This window comes from Ascidia mentula, chromosome 6, assembly GCF_947561715.1.
Source record: "Ascidia mentula chromosome 6, kaAscMent1.1, whole genome shotgun sequence".
Classification (NCBI taxonomy): Eukaryota; Metazoa; Chordata; class Ascidiacea; order Phlebobranchia; family Ascidiidae; genus Ascidia; species Ascidia mentula.
In genome coordinates this window covers 683,801-702,936 of record NC_138571.1, presented here as the reverse complement: position 1 = coordinate 702,936, position 19,136 = coordinate 683,801, and the positions used below count along the sequence as shown (strand labels likewise).

General features: G+C 34.7%; 1 protein-coding gene and 1 pseudogene across 1 annotated transcript in view; one reads left to right on the top strand and one right to left on the bottom strand.

Annotated features, from left to right (window-relative positions):
* Window positions 1-19,136, top strand: part of LOC145906415 (protein NLRC5-like) — an 83,539-nt gene that overhangs the window by 38,822 nt on the left and 25,581 nt on the right. The window lies entirely within an intron of this gene.
* On the bottom strand, window positions 2,921-8,225 carry LOC145906127 (uncharacterized; annotated as a pseudogene).

The following is a 19,136-nucleotide window of genomic DNA, read 5'->3' as shown; positions in this document are numbered from 1 at the left end:
CGTCATAAAATTTGCGCCCGTTTTAAGGCAAATCATCGAATATTCTACACATTTTTCGATGTACAGTGCTGAAATTCGCTGTACTGTTTAATGTTGGCATCCTCTAATACTACTGCAAAGATTAATGTTGTGGCTTGAGTAGTTTTGGAGTTAATAAGGGTCAAGCTACTTGAAATTCTGATTAGCGCCTGTTTCAACGATAATCATTCAATATCTAACACATTGTTGTATGCATAGGACTGAAGTTCGCTGTGCTGTTTCATGTTGGTATCCACTATAAGACCTGCAAAGATTAATGTTGTGGCTTATGTAGTTTTGGAGTTAATAAGGGTCAAGCTACTTGAAATTCTGATTAGCGGCCTGTTTCAACGATAATCATTCAATATCTAACACATTGTTGTATGCATAGGACTGAAATTCGTAGTATTTGAGTTGATAATAAGGATCAAGCTGTTTAAAACGTCTATTCGTTTTCCAATTTAAAGTCAATGTAATTAAAAGCAAACGGTTTCCACAGTCCGATATCAAATGGACAGTGGTATCACGTTGCAAAATTTTATTAAAATTGAAGTTGAAACAAGCAAATAAACGGCTTGACGCGATTCAAAAAAGTTTGACCCATATTACATTTTAAAGTACGGAAGTTATAATAGTGATTTTTAAACTACACATGCAAGATACCAATAGCAAACAGCCCTGTGATTCTCAGCCTCATAAACAAAATAGTTTGTGAGTTATTGAATGATTTGCTCCAAAACGTGCGCCGTTCTAGGCGAATGACGCGTCTCAAAAAAAGGTTGACCCTTATTTAATTTAAAAGTGCAAAAGCTACACTAGTCATTTTTGACCTACAGGTACAAGATACCAATAAGAAAAAGCCCAGCGATTCTCAGACTCATAAACAAAATAGTTTGTGATTTATTGAATGATTTGCTCCAAAACGTGCGCCGTTCTAGGTGACGTCTCAAAAAAGGTTGACCCTTATTCAATTCAAAACAAGTAGCAAGACTTTTCGAACCTAAGTATTCTCCATGGCGGTAACCTCGTTGGCCAGTGAACCAATCGGAAACGACATAAGTTTGCTGAGCAACACACATCACAACTGTCAAAAATCCCCAAAATTATGTAAATACATCAGAACTATTAAGCGTAAAGACTTTATTTGATGGAAAGTGAATAAAGAAAATTAATGTACAGCATAACACTCAGTACTAGCAAAATTATGAAAGCATTTGAAGGACTTTCTATAAAAGTGAACAAAGTCATTTACAGCAAACACTTGGTACCAGCAGAAATATTAAAGCATTTGAAGGCAATTTTTCTATAAGTGAACAAAGTCATTTACAGCGTACACTTGGTACCAGCAGAAACATTAAAGCATTTGAAGGCAATTTTAAGTGAACAAAGTCATTTACAGCAAACACTTGGTACCAGCAGAAAGATTAAAGCATTTGAAGGCAATTTTAAGTGAACAAAGTCATTTACAGCAAACACTTGGTACCAGCAGAAATATTAAAGCATTTGAAGGCAATTTTAAGTGAACAAAGTCATTTACAGCGTACACTTGGTATCAGCAGAAACATTAAAGCATTTGAAGGCAATTTTAAGTGAACAAAGTCATTTACAGCAAACACTTGGTACCAGCAGAAAGATTAAAGCATTTGAAGGCAATTTTAAGTGAACAAAGTCATTTACAGCAAACACTTGGTACCAGCAGAAATATTAAAGCATTTGAAGGCAATTTTAAGTGAACAAAGTCATTTACAGCAAACACTTGGTATCAGCAGAAATATTAAAGCATTTGAAGGCAATTTTAAGTGAACAAAGTCATTTACAGCAAACACTTGGTACCAGCAGAAATATTAAAGCATTTGAAGGCAATTTTAAGTGAACAAAGTCATTTACAGCAAACACTTGGTACCAGCAGAAATATTAAAGCATTTGAAGGCAATTTTAAGTGTACAAAGTCATTTACAGCAAACACTTGGTACCAGCAGAAATATTAAAGCATTTGAAGGCAATTTTAAGTAAACTAAGTCATTTACAGCAAACACTTGGTACCAGCAGAAATATTAAAGCATTTGAAGGCAATTTTTCTATAAGTGAACAAAGTCATTTACAGCATACACTTGGTACTAGCAGAAACATTAAAGCATTTGAAGGCAATTTTAAGTGTACAAAGTCATTTACAGCAAACACTTGGTACCAGCAGAAATATTAAAGCATTTGAAGGCAATTTTAAGTGAACAAAGTCATTTACAGCAAACACTTGGTACCAGCAGAAATATTAAAGCATTTGAAGGCAATTTTAAGTGAACAAAGTCATTTACAGCAAACACTTGGTACCAGCAGAAATATTAAAGCATTTGAAGGCAATTTTAAGTAAACTAAGTCATTTACAGCAAACACTTGGTACCAGCAGAAATATTAAAGTATTTGAAGGCAATTTTAAGTAAACTAAGTCATTTACAGCAAACACTTGGTACCAGTAGAAATATTAAAGCATTTGAAGGCAATTTTTCTATAAGTGAACAAAGTCATTCACAGCGTACACTTGGTACCAGCAGAAATATTAAAGCATTTGAAGGCAATTTTAAGTAAACTAAGTCATTTACAGCATAACACTTGACAGAAATAATCAGACCATTCACACTCAAAAACGTTAATGTAAACTAACAACATTAATCAAAGGCTGAAATTGCATTTCATTGTTAGCTTTTTGGTTTTGATGGGGACATATTTGAGGCCTCTGAATCAGAATGTGTGCAGCTTGACCGACCTGTTCACAGAAAAAAAGCTTAAATTATGTACTGTTTCCCAGCATTCAAAAACAACTCATGATTCTATTATGCTTAACAAAATTAGAACTGATAATTCATTTTACCTTCATCTTTGGCAATTCTCCCTGCCTTGTAAAACAGTTTGTTTCCAGGCCAGCGAGCGAAGCACAAATCTTTCACCTTTATTTCTTCAAAGTGTTTTATTTTCTTTCGGCCTTCCGTTTTCAAATCTGTAATCCGGTAGATGTCAAGGCATTCACCATCATCCAAGAACACTACTCGAATAAACTTGACCTCTACAAAACAAAAAGCCAGACAAAGATAAACACTTTAACAATATTTTAGTAATTTGTTCGTATTCATTACCTTGCAAATCATCTTGTTGTTGTGATGGTGCTGGTTGAACATCTGTCAAAAACAATCAAAAGGTTAACCACATTTTATTTTGTCTTTAAACATTTAACTATACAGAGGCAATCAATAGTGCAAACCTTGCAAATCATCTTGTTGTTGTGATGGTGCTGGTTGAACATCTGTCAAAAACAATTGAAAGGTTAACCACATTTTATTTTGTCTTTAAACATTTAACTATACAGAGGCAATCAATAGTGCAAACCTTGCAAATCATCTTGTTGTTGTGATGGTGCTGGTTGAACATCTGTCAAAAACAATTGAAAGGTTAACCGCATTTTATTTTGTCTTTAAACACTTAACTATGCAGAGGCAATCAATAGTGCAAACCTTGCAAATCATCTTGTTGTGATGGTGCTGGTTGAACATCTGTCAAAAACAATTGAAAGGTTAACCATATTTTATTTTGTCTTTAAACATTTAACTATACAGAGGCAATCAATAGTGCAAACCTTGCAAATCATCTTGTTGTGATGGTGCTGGTTGAACATCTGTCAAAAACAATTGAAAGGTTAACCATATTTTATTTTGTCTTTAAACATTTAACTATACAGAGGCAATCAATAGTGCAAACCTTGCAAATCATCTTGTTGTTGTGATGGTGCTGGTTGAACATCTGTCAAAAACAAATAAAAAGTTAACCATTCACTGAAGAAATATATTTAATATAATACAAATCACACACAACACTTACCAGATGTAGAGGCACGAGCCTCCAACAACAGTCGAGCCTTTTCAACCCTTCTGTGTGGGTGTTGTACATTATATACTTGGTCAGCAACAGCAAGTGAATGACCAGAGGCTTTTGCCACAGCAATTTGAACCTCTTTTGGCTCATCTGCCATCCATGTGTGTATGAGTTTTCGTACTTCAGTCGCCGTTAAAGATGTGTTTTCAAACACAAAAGGAATAACCTTTTTAAAAATTTTTGAAAATTCTGCATTTGTCATTTTAAATGAGCCTGTTGCTGCTAAGTTTCTTGCTGACGTTGTTGGAAAAACTGGTGACTGCCCTGTAGGTTTTATCTTGTGATACATCCAAGCCAATTTACTGGTGGTTTCAATGTCTTGTAATTCAAGTGCATTTAAAACAATGCACGCCGGTTGCTTGTCCTTCTGGTCCACCACCAGAATTGAGTAATTGCCCTCGTCAGTTTTTTCATAGTCCTGGAGCTCTCTAATGAGGAGACCAATCATTACAGATGGTCTACAGCCTAGTCTGCATATCACCCTGCAGAAAATATCCCCATACAATAGTTGCAGGTTTTCGTTTCCAACTTGGGATTCAGACATGGCTCTAATTCTTGCAACTCTCTTGAATTCTTCGCTTTTTTCGTACTGTAGTATGGCATTATATGCATTTGATTTTATGTTGGACAACTTCTTTCTGGATTTTTCTTTAGTGTAAAATTCTCTTTTCTTTTTCTCTTTGTTTATGCGTGCATGCAGGTCCATTGTTTCCGAATGCACTAAATTTAAACATTTCTCGGAAATCAAATCAAACTGATTGTTTTTGTAAAATCTAAGGAAATTCAGTAATGTAGACAAATATGCAACTTTCGATGAAACTTGACCTTCACCTTTCAAATGTTGCTCTAAATTTTCAAAAATCTTTTGGGGGTTTTTAAATACTTCAATAGTTGGTATTAAAGTTCTTATTTGGTTGGCATTTGAGTGGGCCACTGCCTTGTCAACTCTTTTGCGTTTCCCTACTCCAAACTTTGATAAGTGCTCCTCATATTTAGTTATTACAGATTGCAAAGAACCAATCTGGGTCTTTGCAACAAGAGTTTGAAATTGCTTGGATTTGGTGTCGATTGTTTTATGTAAATTTTCATAATGCTTAGATAAATTCTTTACTGCCCTTCCGCAAATGGGACAGAAGTGTCCCTCAAAATTTTGATACTTTCCAATTCTGTTTTTCTTCGCCCTACTGGCATACAGGAATTCTGACTTGTCCATGTCTGGATGGTATGTTTTGTAGTGGTATGTGACATTTTTATACAGCTTATCACATGCATGGCATTCCCTCAAACCACTTGATGATTCTACAAAGTATATTAAACGTTACTGAAGGCATATCCAAAAATTTTACACGTATTTTACTTTAGTTTTTAATTGACTAACCTAGAATAAAATTTATGTAACTTATAAAGCATACTTTTTATGTTGCTTTCTGGGTTGAACATTTTTTTTGAGTGTTTGCGGTCTTTTCTCCTTTTATGGTGATATCGCTCAATTTTTTTTCTGCAAATTAGTGAAGTGGTAAAATCTTTGTTACATAACACAAGACATTAGCAAATTCTAACCTTTGGTCTTTTTTTGCTTTCCTGAAAAAAACAAAAACAACAGTATAAAATCTTGTAAACCTATTGATTCATTCAGACACTAATTATTCGCTGTTTCTCTATAGGAAGCAGGTTGCCAATTGTCTATTATTTAAAAATTTTAACAAACATTAATAGATAAAATATATTGCAAAACAAAAATGGCATGGTCGGGTATGTAACACAATTTTATCATAAGTCTGCTTAAAGTGTAAAAAAATGAAAGGTCAGGTAAAGTAATTTTGAGGTTTCCTCATGTTTGAAACTAATCAAATGATAAACACTCTAGCTTTTTTTTTATTTAGGATGTGAAGCTTTTCAACCTATTTAGGAGATTTAAAGACGTGTTAAATAGTTTTTAATGGAAACATGCAAACACAGTTGTTTGTGCAATTGTCACATAACTGGCATTTTAAAGTTTACACCATTGCATAAAGTTAGCAAAAATTTTTTTTCAGTTCTCATAAATGAATGAATGCAACTGTATTTTTTTTGTCTAAATCCTTAAACCAAAACCTCTTTTTAAATGTTGACCTAATCAACCTGACACAAAACAGATCAACTTAATAAAAATTTTTTACTGACGCAACTCTATTTTGTTATGTAACAGTAATGTCACAATGACTAGTTTTTGAAAAACGTTGAAGATTTTTTTTGGACACTTTTTGAAAATATGACATATTGTGCTGCATAGGACAATAAATTTACCACAAAAAATGGAAGTTTTGTTATAGAGCTTGTGTCCCCAATTAAAAATGGTTAAGTCCCCCCTCCCCCCGACTGATGTAAACAGCATGTAAAAAGTAACAAAACACTTACCATTTCAGAAATTGTTGGTATTGTTTATAGTCACTGCTACTGCTGCTGGAGGAACTACTGCTACTGCTTTCTTCAGTAGAGTCATCAGATGACGATGATAAACTTGAATAAAAAGAAAATACATGTTTACATCACCCAACGGTTTTCAGAAGTTAAAAGCACTAGTAATCATATATTTACCAATATAAGCTATCCTCATCACTGCTGCTATCAGAAAACTGTAGGGTTCTGTTAAAAAATTAAAATTATAAAGTAAACAACCCAATTTTCTTTTATTTCTGCAACACCAAGATTGTTAAAGAAGCCAAAAACCATTCTTAGATGAGGGAGTTAAAAACATTTTTTTTAAAGTTTTACCACTGATCAGAAGCCAAGACAACTGATAAGAAGCCAATAAACGTTGTATATACCTTTTATGTTTCTTTGAAGCTTTTTCATCCTTCTTATAGTCTCTAAAAATGATAATAAAATAAATTACACCACAAGAGTGAAAAATGCAATAAATTACACAGCAAGTAAAATAAAATAAAATAAATTACACAGCAAGAGTGAAAAATGCTATGAAAAAAAGTGCCCAAAACATAAAATTTTGTGAAAATATGAATGAAAAGGGCTTTAAACAACTTGTGTAAAATGCACATTAAATTCATTATCTAAACCAGGGGTTCTTAAAGTGGGGAGGGGGGGTGTAGATGCTTGGCAAGGGGGAGCGCAAACATTTTCAAAAATGACCAATCAGCGTTCCATTTGTATTTAGTATTTCCATGCAAAGAAACCTTTGTTTAAATGTTTGAAAGATTATGATGTTTGTCCCTCTTTACATCAGTTTTGTTACAATGGTAACTGTGTACCAAAATTGATCATTATATTGTCGAAAATAGTTTTGCTACCTTTATCTGCGGCAAATATTTAAAGATATCGAAGTTTAGAAAAAAAGAGCAGTGCAGAGTATTTGCAGATTGTTTCGTTTCAAAAATGCAGTCACATCCCTCCCATTGACAAACGTTAAAAAAAGCTTGTTTTTGAATTGCGCATTTTTTGAGTTGTCGGACTAAGAGGGGGGCAAGATTTGACTAGTAAGGGGGCGCGACCAAAATAGTTTAAGAACCACTAATCTAATTACTACTTATAGTTACAGCCGCGGTTACGCTGTGTGAATCTCAAGATGTGCGTTCTGCGTTGTTACAGCGAACATTTGGGGCAGTGCATAAAAGTGACAAAATAATAATGTTCCGGGCCAGAGAATTTTTTAAATTGGTGTAGAACAAGCTTACAACATATAAATCACGTTATCATTGCATTTTTTTAAACACCTATGAAGTATAATCGCAACGCAATGGGTTTGACAGTGATCAAAATGAATAGTTACATAATGCGTAGATAGCGAGCATTTGGGCGCTGCATACAAGTGTCAATTTAATGATGTTCCGGGTCATAGAATGTTCAAAAAAATGGTGAAGAATAAGCACAGAACATGTACATTACATTATTGTTGAGTTTTTTAAACACCTATAAGTGTATCGCAACGAAATGTGTTTGACCGCGGTCACCAATCAACTGCATCGTAAATGCTACGACTTACATAAATAACTCGCATTCGTAATAGCTAATTGTTACGTCATGTGTGAAACACAATTATAGAAAAAAGATTTTTCGCACAAAAGACTGTGATCTTCATAGTATTAAAAATTTTTCATGCGGTCCACACGCTATTGTTGATAAAATTTTTTAAATAAATTCGGTTAACCGAAGCTTCGATACATCACTACCAAAACTTAACATCAACTTAAAACACACAAAAGTTAAAATTAAAGAACAAGCATTTTTTCAAAAAAAAAAGTTAATTAAGCTTACTTGGCAAACAACTTTCTCCTTCTGAAATTGTCCATTTCGCCCTCCGCTGAACCACGTAACTTTGACAAAGAAAAACTGTGCCGAACAAAGACTTTGAAATCAATGTAGCCGAAAATAATTTGACATAAAACCTTCTTTCATTTGAGTGAATAACTATTGGTTACAGAAAAAAGCGTCAATTTAAAAAAAAAAAAAATAAAATAAACTGTTAAAAGATTTTTCATTCAAATATCATCAGGGCTCAATCTACCCAGAAATAATAACAATTGCACTACTGCCGCGGCGCTGAATTATTCTTTTTCTGGTACGGCTTATTTGCTTGACTAACACTGATCTTTGGTGCGGTTTCGAAATGCGCTTCAGCTTTCGTTCTTATGCGTTTTATACAAAAAATTTTCATTTTTTTAAACAGCTAACAGCTTTAAATAACTAACACCAACACTGTTACGACGCACTAGTTAAATTCCAACACAGTGGGGCAACGCAAAAACAACTTGCAATGTAGGTCGAGTCGCAGCTGGGCATCTAAGCCCAGGGACAACCAGACGCCTAATAAACTGCATAAACGATCGAAACCTGCACGGTTGAAGGGACGCCTGTTTACTTGTAATGAAAACAATCACAACTTTGCTTTACTTCAAAGTAAACATTAAATTTACGCAGATTTATCGTCGGCTGAGAAAATTGCAAACGTTATTCGAAAAGAAATTATAATTCGAAACCAAAATTTGCGTTTCCAACGCCCTGGTTGTTGGGAAACATGATTACTTGTAAATAACTGATGTTCGTGCGATCCATTTTGGAATTGTTTCGAAACACGCCTTAGTGTTCGTTGTTCTGTTAAATATTATAAAAACAATTACAATTTTACTTTACTTCAAAGTAAATATTCAATTTACGCATAATTAGCGTAAACTTGACATTAAAATAAACTGCTTTTCACACAAATAACAACTTTAAACTTTCGAATAGCAACATGCAGTTCGTGGATTGTTATTATTGTAAATCTATGACGTAATTATGTAACAATTTTATTGATAAACATAAGTGGTGTGATATTTTAGTAATTTATTGGCGGAACCCAAACCAACTTGCATTTCGTTGTTAAATCAAAACTAAATTTGGTTTGCATGCATTTTTCAAACGGGAATTCAAATGAGATCTACGTGCGGAACATTTTGGAACTGTTCGAAACAGGCTTTTATTGTTTTTTTTCTTTTGTTCACAAAACATGTTCAATATTGCATGACGTTTTTGTAAATTGAAACAGTGGCTAACAGCCTTGTAAAACCATCACCAACACTGTCACGACGCACTAGTTAATTTCCAACACAGTGGGGCAACGCAAAAATAACTTGCAATGTAGGTCGAGTCGCAGCTGGGCATCTAAAACTTAAGAGAAAAAAGCCCAGGGACAACCAGACGCCTAATAAACTGCATAAACGATCGAAACCTGCACGCAGGGTTGCCAGGGTGGCGGTATTCCCGCCCAATTGGCCTGGTTTTCAACATCGAGTTGCGGGTTATTTTTACGAGTTGCGGGTTGCGGTTTATTGGGCGGGTTCGCCAATGACATTTTCAACCCCTATAATCACGCATTCTGGCACTAATGTCTCATACCAAGAGTAAACCAATGCGTTCATTTCCCGACAAACGAAACAATCGTACGGCGCAGAGAGTAATAATGCGTTCAGAGAAACACGCAGTGGGTGGGTGCGACAGAAACTTGAACCATGCAACTGGAGTCGTTTTTGCAAAGCAGCAATGGTGCTGAGAAAATTTTATTTTTGCAAACAAATTTAAAAAATATAGTAACCAATGAACTAAGGATTGCTTGAGAAAACAATGCAGTCAAGAGGTCTTTCGTAGTGGGTAAATTGTTTTGCCATAATGCTTGCAGCTTCCACGTTTGATCGCTTTACACACGCGTATGACGAAACTACGGAATACAGATGTACGAGATTTTGTAGTTGTAAAAATACATGTTTTAATTGATTGCGTTTTTTAAAGTTGTTAGTTTTAGTTATATTATGACCCAAATTCATCAAATATTGCAATGTTTTTGCTATGTATTAATGCTCCTTGCAATTAAAGAAAACGTAATAGGTAGCGCCATGGTCAGAACCAAATGTGAAAAAACGTAACCGCGGTAGGTTAAAGCTACTGAGTGCGACAATTCACTAACAGTTGTCGATTTCAAGCTAAGTCAGAGTAAAATTGGGCTGGTTTTGGGCTTGTTTCAGAAATTTCTTGTTTGGACGGTTTTTGGGCTAGTTTTGGCAAGGCGTTGGGCGGTTTTAGAAAATTTTACCTGGCAACACTGCCTGCACGGTTGAAGGGACGCCCGATTACTTGTAATGAAAACAATCACCACTTTGCTTTACTTCAAAGTAAACATTAAATTTACGCAGATTTATTGTCGGCTGAGAAAATTGCAAACGTTATTCGAAAAGAAATTATAATTCGAAACCAAAATTTGCGTTTCCAACGCCCTGGTTGTTGGGAAACATGATTACTTGTAAATAACTGATGTTCGTGCGATCCATTTTGGAATTGTTTCGAAACACGCCTTAGTGTTCGTTGTTCTGTTAAATATTATAAAAACAATTACAATTTTACTTTACTTCAAAGTAAATATTCAATTTACGCATAATTAGCGTAAACTTGACATTAAAATAAACTGCTTTTCACACAAATAACAACTTTAAACTTTCGAATAGCAACATGCAGTTCGTGGATTGTTATTATTGTAAATCTATGACGTAATTATGTAACAATTTTATTGATAAACATAAGTGGTGTGATATTTTAGTAATTTATTGGCGGAACCCAAACCAACTTGCATTTCGTTGTTAAATCAAAACTAAATTTGGTTTGCATGCATTTTTCAAACGGGAATTCAAATGAGATCTACGTGCGGAACATTTTGGAACTGTTCGAAACAGGCTTTTATTGTTTTTTTTCTTTTGTTCACAAAACATGTTCAATATTGCATGACGTTTTTGTAAATTGAAACAGTGGCTAACAGCCTTGTAAAACCATCACCAACACTGTCACGACGCACTAGTTAATTTCCAACACAGTGGGGCAACGCAAAAATAACTTGCAATGTAGGTCGAGTCGCAGCTGGGCATCTAAAACTTAAGAGAAAAAAGCCCAGATGTAAAACCCGCGAAGTTTCGCATATTTAGTGCGTGGTGATAATGTTATCACTGAAATAAACTGTTTTCTACGTAAATAACATCATTACACATTACAGTCGCATAAAACAACTCGAGTATTTCGAAAATGTCACACAATTGTGTCGCAATTTCATTGATGGCTTGTAATATTTAACTAATTTCTTCGGGGGAACCCAAACCAACTTCTGTTTCGTTTTCAAACCTAACACGAAAACGAAATTTCCTTTTGCAAAGGTTTTTCGAAACGAAATTTTGTTTTAAAAACCAAAATTTCGTTTCCAATTCCCCTTTGCGGCACACGGTCAGATTCGTATGTGAAACAAGATCTTTCATCATCTTTTGGCGTAAATAATGCAGGATTCACTTTATCACGATGAACAATCACGATTTTGCTTTACTTAGATGTAAAACCCGCGAAGTTTCGCATATTTAGTTTGTGGTGAGAATGTTATCATTGAAATAAACTGTTTTCTACGTAAATAACATCATTACACTTTACAGTCGCGTAAAACAACTCGAGTATTTCGAAAATGTCACACAATTGTGACGCAATTTCATTGAGGGCTTGTAATATTTAACTAATTTCTTCGGGGAACCCAAACCAACTTCTGTTTCGATTTCAAACCTAACACGAAAACGAAATTTCCTTTTGCAAAGGTTTTTCGAAACGAAATTTTGTTTTTAAAACCAAAATTTCGTTTCCAATTCCCCTTTGCGGCACACGGTCAGATTCGTATGTGAAACAAGATCTTTCATCATCTTTTGGCGTAAATAGTGCAGGATTCACTTTATCACGATGATCAATCACGATTTTGCTTTACTTAGATGTAAAACCCGCGAAATTTCGCTTATGTAGTGCGTGGTGATAATGTTATCACTGAAATAAACTGTTTTCTACGTAAATAACATCATTACACATTACAGTCGCATAAAACAACTCGAGTATTTCGAAAATGTCACACAATTGTGTCGCAATTTCATTGATGGCTTGTAATATTTAACTAATTTCTTCGGGGGAACCCAAACCAACTTCTGTTTCGTTTTCAAACCTAACACGAAAACGAAATTTCCTTTTGCAAAGGTTTTTCGAAACGAAATTTTGTTTTTAAAACCAAAATTTCGTTTCCAATTCCCCTTTGCGGCACACGGTCAGATTCGTATGTGAAACAAGATCTTTCATCATCTTTTGGCGTAAATAGTGCAGGATTCACTTTATCACGATGATCAATCACGATTTTGCTTTACTTAGATGTAAAACCCGCGAAATTTCGCTTATGTAGTGCGTGGTGATAATGTTATCACTGAAATAAACTGTTTTCTACGTAAATAACATCATTACACATTACAGTCGCATAAAACAACTCGAGTATTTCGAAAATGTCACACAATTGTGTCGCAATTTCATTGATGGCTTGTAATATTTAACTAATTTCTTCGGGGGAACCCAAACCAACTTCTGTTTCGTTTTCAAACCTAACACGAAAACGAAATTTCCTTTTGCAAAGGTTTTTCGAAACGAAATTTTGTTTTAAAAACCAAAATTTCGTTTCCAATTCCCCTTTGCGGCACACGGTCAGATTCGTATGTGAAACAAGATCTTTCATCATCTTTTGGCGTAAATAATGCAGGATTCACTTTATCACGATGAACAATCACGATTTTGCTTTACTTAGATGTAAAACCCGCGAAGTTTCGCATATTTAGTTTGTGGTGAGAATGTTATCATTGAAATAAACTGTTTTCTACGTAAATAACATCATTACACTTTACAGTCGCGTAAAACAACTCGAGTATTTCGAAAATGTCACACAATTGTGACGCAATTTCATTGAGGGCTTGTAATATTTAACTAATTTCTTCGGGGAACCCAAACCAACTTCTGTTTCGATTTCAAACCTAACACGAAAACGAAATTTCCTTTTGCAAAGGTTTTTCGAAACGAAATTTTGTTTTTAAAACCAAAATTTCGTTTCCAATTCCCCTTTGCGGCACACGGTCAGATTCGTATGTGAAACAAGATCTTTCATCATCTTTTGGCGTAAATAGTGCAGGATTCACTTTATCACGATGATCAATCACGATTTTGCTTTACTTAGATGTAAAACCCGCGAAATTTCGCTTATGTAGTGCGTGGTGATAATGTTATCACTGAAATAAACTGTTTTCTACGTAAATAACATCATTACACATTACAGTCGCATAAAACAACTCGAATATTTCGAAAATGTCACACAATTGTGACGCAATTTAATTGAGGGCTTGTAATATTTAACTAATTTCATGGGGGAACCCAAACCAACTTCTATTTCGTTTTCAAACCTAACACGAAAACGAAATTTCGTTTTGCAAACGTTATTCGAAACGAAATTTTGTTTTCGAAACCAAAAATTTCGTTTCCAATTCCCCTTTGCGGCACACGGTCAGATTCGTATGTGAAACAAGATCTTTCATCATCTTTTGGCGTAAATAGTGCAGGATTCACTTTATCACGACGAACAATCACAATTTTCTTTACTTAGATGTAAAACCCGCGAAATTTCGCTTATGTAGTGCGTGGTGATAATGTTATCACTGAAATAAACTGTTTTCTACGTAAATAACATCATTACACATTGCAGTCGCATAAAACAACTCGAGTATTTCGAAAATGTCACACAATTGTGTCGCAATTTCATTGATGGCTTGTAATATTTAACTAATTTCTTGGGGGAACCCAAACCAACTTCTGTTTCGTTTTCAAACCTAACACGAAAACGAAATTTCCTTTTGCAAAGGTTTTTCGAAACGAAATTTTGTTTTAAAAACCAAAATTTCGTTTCCAATTCCCCTTTGCGGCACACGGTCAGATTCGTATGTGAAACAAGATCTTTCATTATCTTTTGGCGTAAATAGTGCAGGATTCACTTTATCACGATGAACAATCACGATTTTGCTTTACTTAGATTTAAAACCCGCGAAGTTTCGCTTATTTAGTGTGTGGTGAGAATGTTATCATTGAAATAAACTGTTTTCTACGTAAATAACATCATTACACATTACAGTCGCATAAAACAACTCGAGTAATTCGAAAATGTCACACAATTGTGACGCAATTTCATTGAGGGCTTGTAATATTTAACTAATTTCTTGGGGGAACCCAAACCAACTTCTGTTTCGTTTTCAAACCTAACACGAAAACGAAATTTCCTTTGGCAAAGGTTATTCGAAACGAAATTTTGTTTTTAAAACCAAAATTTCGTTTCCAATTCCCCTTTGCGGCACACGGTCAGATTCGTATGTGAAACAAGATCTTTCATCATCTTTTGGCGTAAATAGTGCAGGATTCACTTTATCACGATGAACAATCACGATTTTGCTTTACTTGGATGTAAAACCCGCGAAGTTTCGCTTATTTAGTGTGTGGTGAGAATGTTATCACTGAAATAAACTGTTTTCTACGTAAATAACATCATTACACTTTACAGTCGCGTAAAACAACTCGAGTATTTCGAAATGGCACGCAATTGTGTCTCAATTTCATTTAAGTTTTGTAATATTAAACTAATTTCTTGGGGGAACCCAAACCAACTTCTATTTCGCTTTCAAACCTAACACGAAAACGAAATTTCGTTTCGCAAACGTTATTCGAAACGAAATTTTGTTTTAAAAACCAAAATTTCGTTTCCAATTCCCCTTTGCGGCACACGGTCAGATTCGTATGTGAAACAAGATCTTTCATCATCTTTTGGCGTAAATAGTGCAGGATTCACTTTATCACGATGATCAATCACGATTTTGCTTTACTTAGATGTAAAACCCGCGAAATTTCGCTTATGTAGTGCGTGGTGATAATGTTATCACTGAAATAAACTGTTTTCTACGTAAATAACATCATTACACATTACAGTCGCATAAAACAACTCGAATATTTCGAAAATGTCAGACAATTGTGACGCAATTTAATTGAGGGCTTGTAATATTTAACTAATTTCATGGGGGAACCCAAACCAACTTCTATTTCGTTTTCAAACCTAACACGAAAACGAAATTTCGTTTTGCAAACGTTATTCGAAACGAAATTTTGTTTTCGAAACCAAAAATTTCGTTTCCAATTCCCCTTTGCGGCACACGGTCAGATTCGTATGTGAAACAAGATCTTTCACCATCTTTTGGCGTAAATAGCGCAGGATTCACTTTATCACGACGAACAATCACAATTTTCTTTACTTAGATGTAAAACCCGCGAAATTTCGCTTATGTAGTGCGTGGTGATAATGTTATCACTGAAATAAACTGTTTTCTACGTAAATAACATCATTACACATTACAGTCGCATAAAACAACTCGAGTAATTCGAAAATGTCACACAATTGTGACGCAATTTCATTGTGGGCTTGTAATATTTAACTAATTTCTTGGGGGAACCCAAACCAACTTCTGTTTCGTTTTCAAACCTAACACGAAAACGAAATTTCCTTTTGCAAAGGTTATTCGAAACGAATTTTTGTTTTAAAAACCAAAATTTCGTTTCCAATTCCCCTTTGCGGCACACGGTCAGATTCGTATGTGAAACAAGATCTTTCATCATCTTTTGGCGTAAATAGTGCAGGATTCACTTTATCACGATGAACAATCACGATTTTGCTTTACTTGGATGTAAAACCCGCGAAATTTCGCTTATTTAGTGCGTGGTGATAATGTTATCACTGAAATAAACTGTTTTCTACGTAAATAACATCATTACACTTTACAGTCGCGTAAAACAACTCGAGTATTTCGAAATGGCACGCAATTGTGTCTCAATTTCATTTAAGTTTTGTAATATTAAACTAATTTCTTGGGGGAACCCAAACCAACTTCTATTTCGCTTTCAAACCTAACACGAAAACGAAATTTCGTTTCGCAAACGTTATTCGAAACGAAATTTTGTTTTTAAAACCAAAATTTCGTTTCCAATTCCCCTTTGCGGCACACGGTCAGATTCGTATGTGAAACAAGATCTTTCATCATCTTTTGGCGTAAATAGTGCAGGATTCACTTTATCACGACGAACAATCACAATTTTCTTTACTTAGATGTAAAACCCGCGAAATTTCGCTTATGTAGTGCGTGGTGATAATGTTATCACTGAAATAAACTGTTTTCTACGTAAATAACATCATTACACATTACAGTCGCATAAAACAACTCGAGTAATTCGAAAATGTCACACAATTGTGACGCAATTTCATTGAGGGCTTGTAATATTTAACTAATTTCTTGGGGGAACCCAAACCAACTTCTGTTTCGTTTTCAAACCTAACACGAAAACGAAATTTCCTTTGGCAAAGGTTATTCGAAACGAAATTTTGTTTTAAAAACCAAAATTTCGTTTCCAATTCCCCTTTGCGGCACACGGTCAGATTCGTATGTGAAACAAGATCTTTCATCATCTTTTGGCGTAAATAGTGCAGGATTCACTTTATCACGATGAACAATCACGATTTTGCTTTACTTGGATGTAAAACCCGCGAAGTTTCGCTTATTTAGTGTGTGGTGAGAATGTTATCACTGAAATAAACTGTTTTCTACGTAAAAAACATCATTACACATTACAGTCGCATAAAACAACTCGAGTAATTCGAAAATGTCACACAATTGTGACGCAATTTCATTGTGGGCTTGTAATATTTAACTAATTTCTTGGGGGAACCCAAACCAACTTCTGTTTCGTTTTCAAACCTAACACGAAAACGAAATTTCCTTTTGCAAAGGTTATTCGAAACGAATTTTTGTTTTAAAAACCAAAATTTCGTTTCCAATTCCCCTTTGCGGCACACGGTCAGATTCGTATGTGAAACAAGATCTTTCATCATCTTTTGGCGTAAATAGTGCAGGATTCACTTTATCACGATGAACAATCACGATTTTGCTTTACTTGGATGTAAAACCCGCGAAATTTCGCTTATTTAGTGCGTGGTGATAATGTTATCACTGAAATAAACTGTTTTCTACGTAAATAACATCATTACACTTTACAGTCGCGTAAAACAACTCGAGTATTTCGAAATGGCACGCAATTGTGTCTCAATTTCATTTAAGTTTTGTAATATTAAACTAATTTCTTGGGGGAACCCAAACCAACTTCTATTTCGCTTTCAAACCTAACACGAAAACGAAATTTCGTTTCGCAAACGTTATTCGAAACGAAATTTTGTTTTTAAAACCAAAATTTCGTTTCCAATTCCCCTTTGCGGCACACGGTCAGATTCGTATGTGAAACAAGATCTTTCATCATCTTTTGGCGTAAATAGTGCAGGATTCACTTTATCACGATGAACAATCACGATTTTGCTTTACTTAGATTTAAAACCCGCGAAGTTTCGCTTATTTAGTGTGTGGTGAGAATGTTATCATTGAAATAAACTGTTTTCTACGTAAATAACATCATTACACATTACAGTCGCATAAAACAACTCGAGTAATTCGAAAATGTCACACAATTGTGACGCAATTTCATTGAGGGCTTGTAATATTTAACTAATTTCTTGGGGGAACCCAAACCAACTTCTGTTTCGTTTTCAAACCTAACACGAAAACGAAATTTCCTTTGGCAAAGGTTATTCGAAACGAAATTTTGTTTTTAAAACCAAAATTTCGTTTCCAATTCCCCTTTGCGGCACACGGTCAGATTCGTATGTGAAACAAGATCTTTCATCATCTTTTGGCGTAAATAGTGCAGGATTCACTTTATCACGATGAACAATCACGATTTTGCTTTACTTGGATGTAAAACCCGCGAAGTTTCGCTTATTTAGTGTGTGGTGAGAATGTTATCACTGAAATAAACTGTTTTCTACGTAAATAACATCATTACACTTTACAGTCGCGTAAAACAACTCGAGTATTTCGAAATGGCACGCAATTGTGTCTCAATTTCATTTAAGTTTTGTAATATTAAACTAATTTCTTGGGGGAACCCAAACCAACTTCTATTTCGCTTTCAAACCTAACACGAAAACGAAATTTCGTTTCGCAAACGTTATTCGAAACGAAATTTTGTTTTAAAAACCAAAATTTCGTTTCCAATTCCCCTTTGCGGCACACGGTCAGATTCGTATGTGAAACAAGATCTTTCATCATCTTTTGGCGTAAATAGTGCAGGATTCACTTTATCACGATGATCAATCACGATTTTGCTTTACTTAGATGTAAAACCCGCGAAATTTCGCTTATGTAGTGCGTGGTGATAATGTTATCACTGAAATAAACTGTTTTCTACGTAAATAACATCATTACACATTACAGTCGCATAAAACAACTCGAATATTTCGAAAATGTCAGACAATTGTGACGCAATTTAATTGAGGGCTTGTAATATTTAACTAATTTCATGGGGGAACCCAAACCAACTTCTATTTCGTTTTCAAACCTAACACGAAAACGAAATTTCGTTTTGCAAACGTTATTCGAAACGAAATTTTGTTTTCGAAACCAAAAATTTCGTTTCCAATTCCCCTTTGCGGCACACGGTCAGATTCGTATGTGAAACAAGATCTTTCACCATCTTTTGGCGTAAATAGCGCAGGATTCACTTTATCACGACGAACAATCACAATTTTCTTTACTTAGATGTAAAACCCGCGAAATTTCGCTTATGTAGTGCGTGGTGATAATGTTATCACTGAAATAAACTGTTTTCTACGTAAATAACATCATTACACATTACAGTCGCATAAAACAACTCGAGTAATTCGAAAATGTCACACAATTGTGACGCAATTTCATTGTGGGCTTGTAATATTT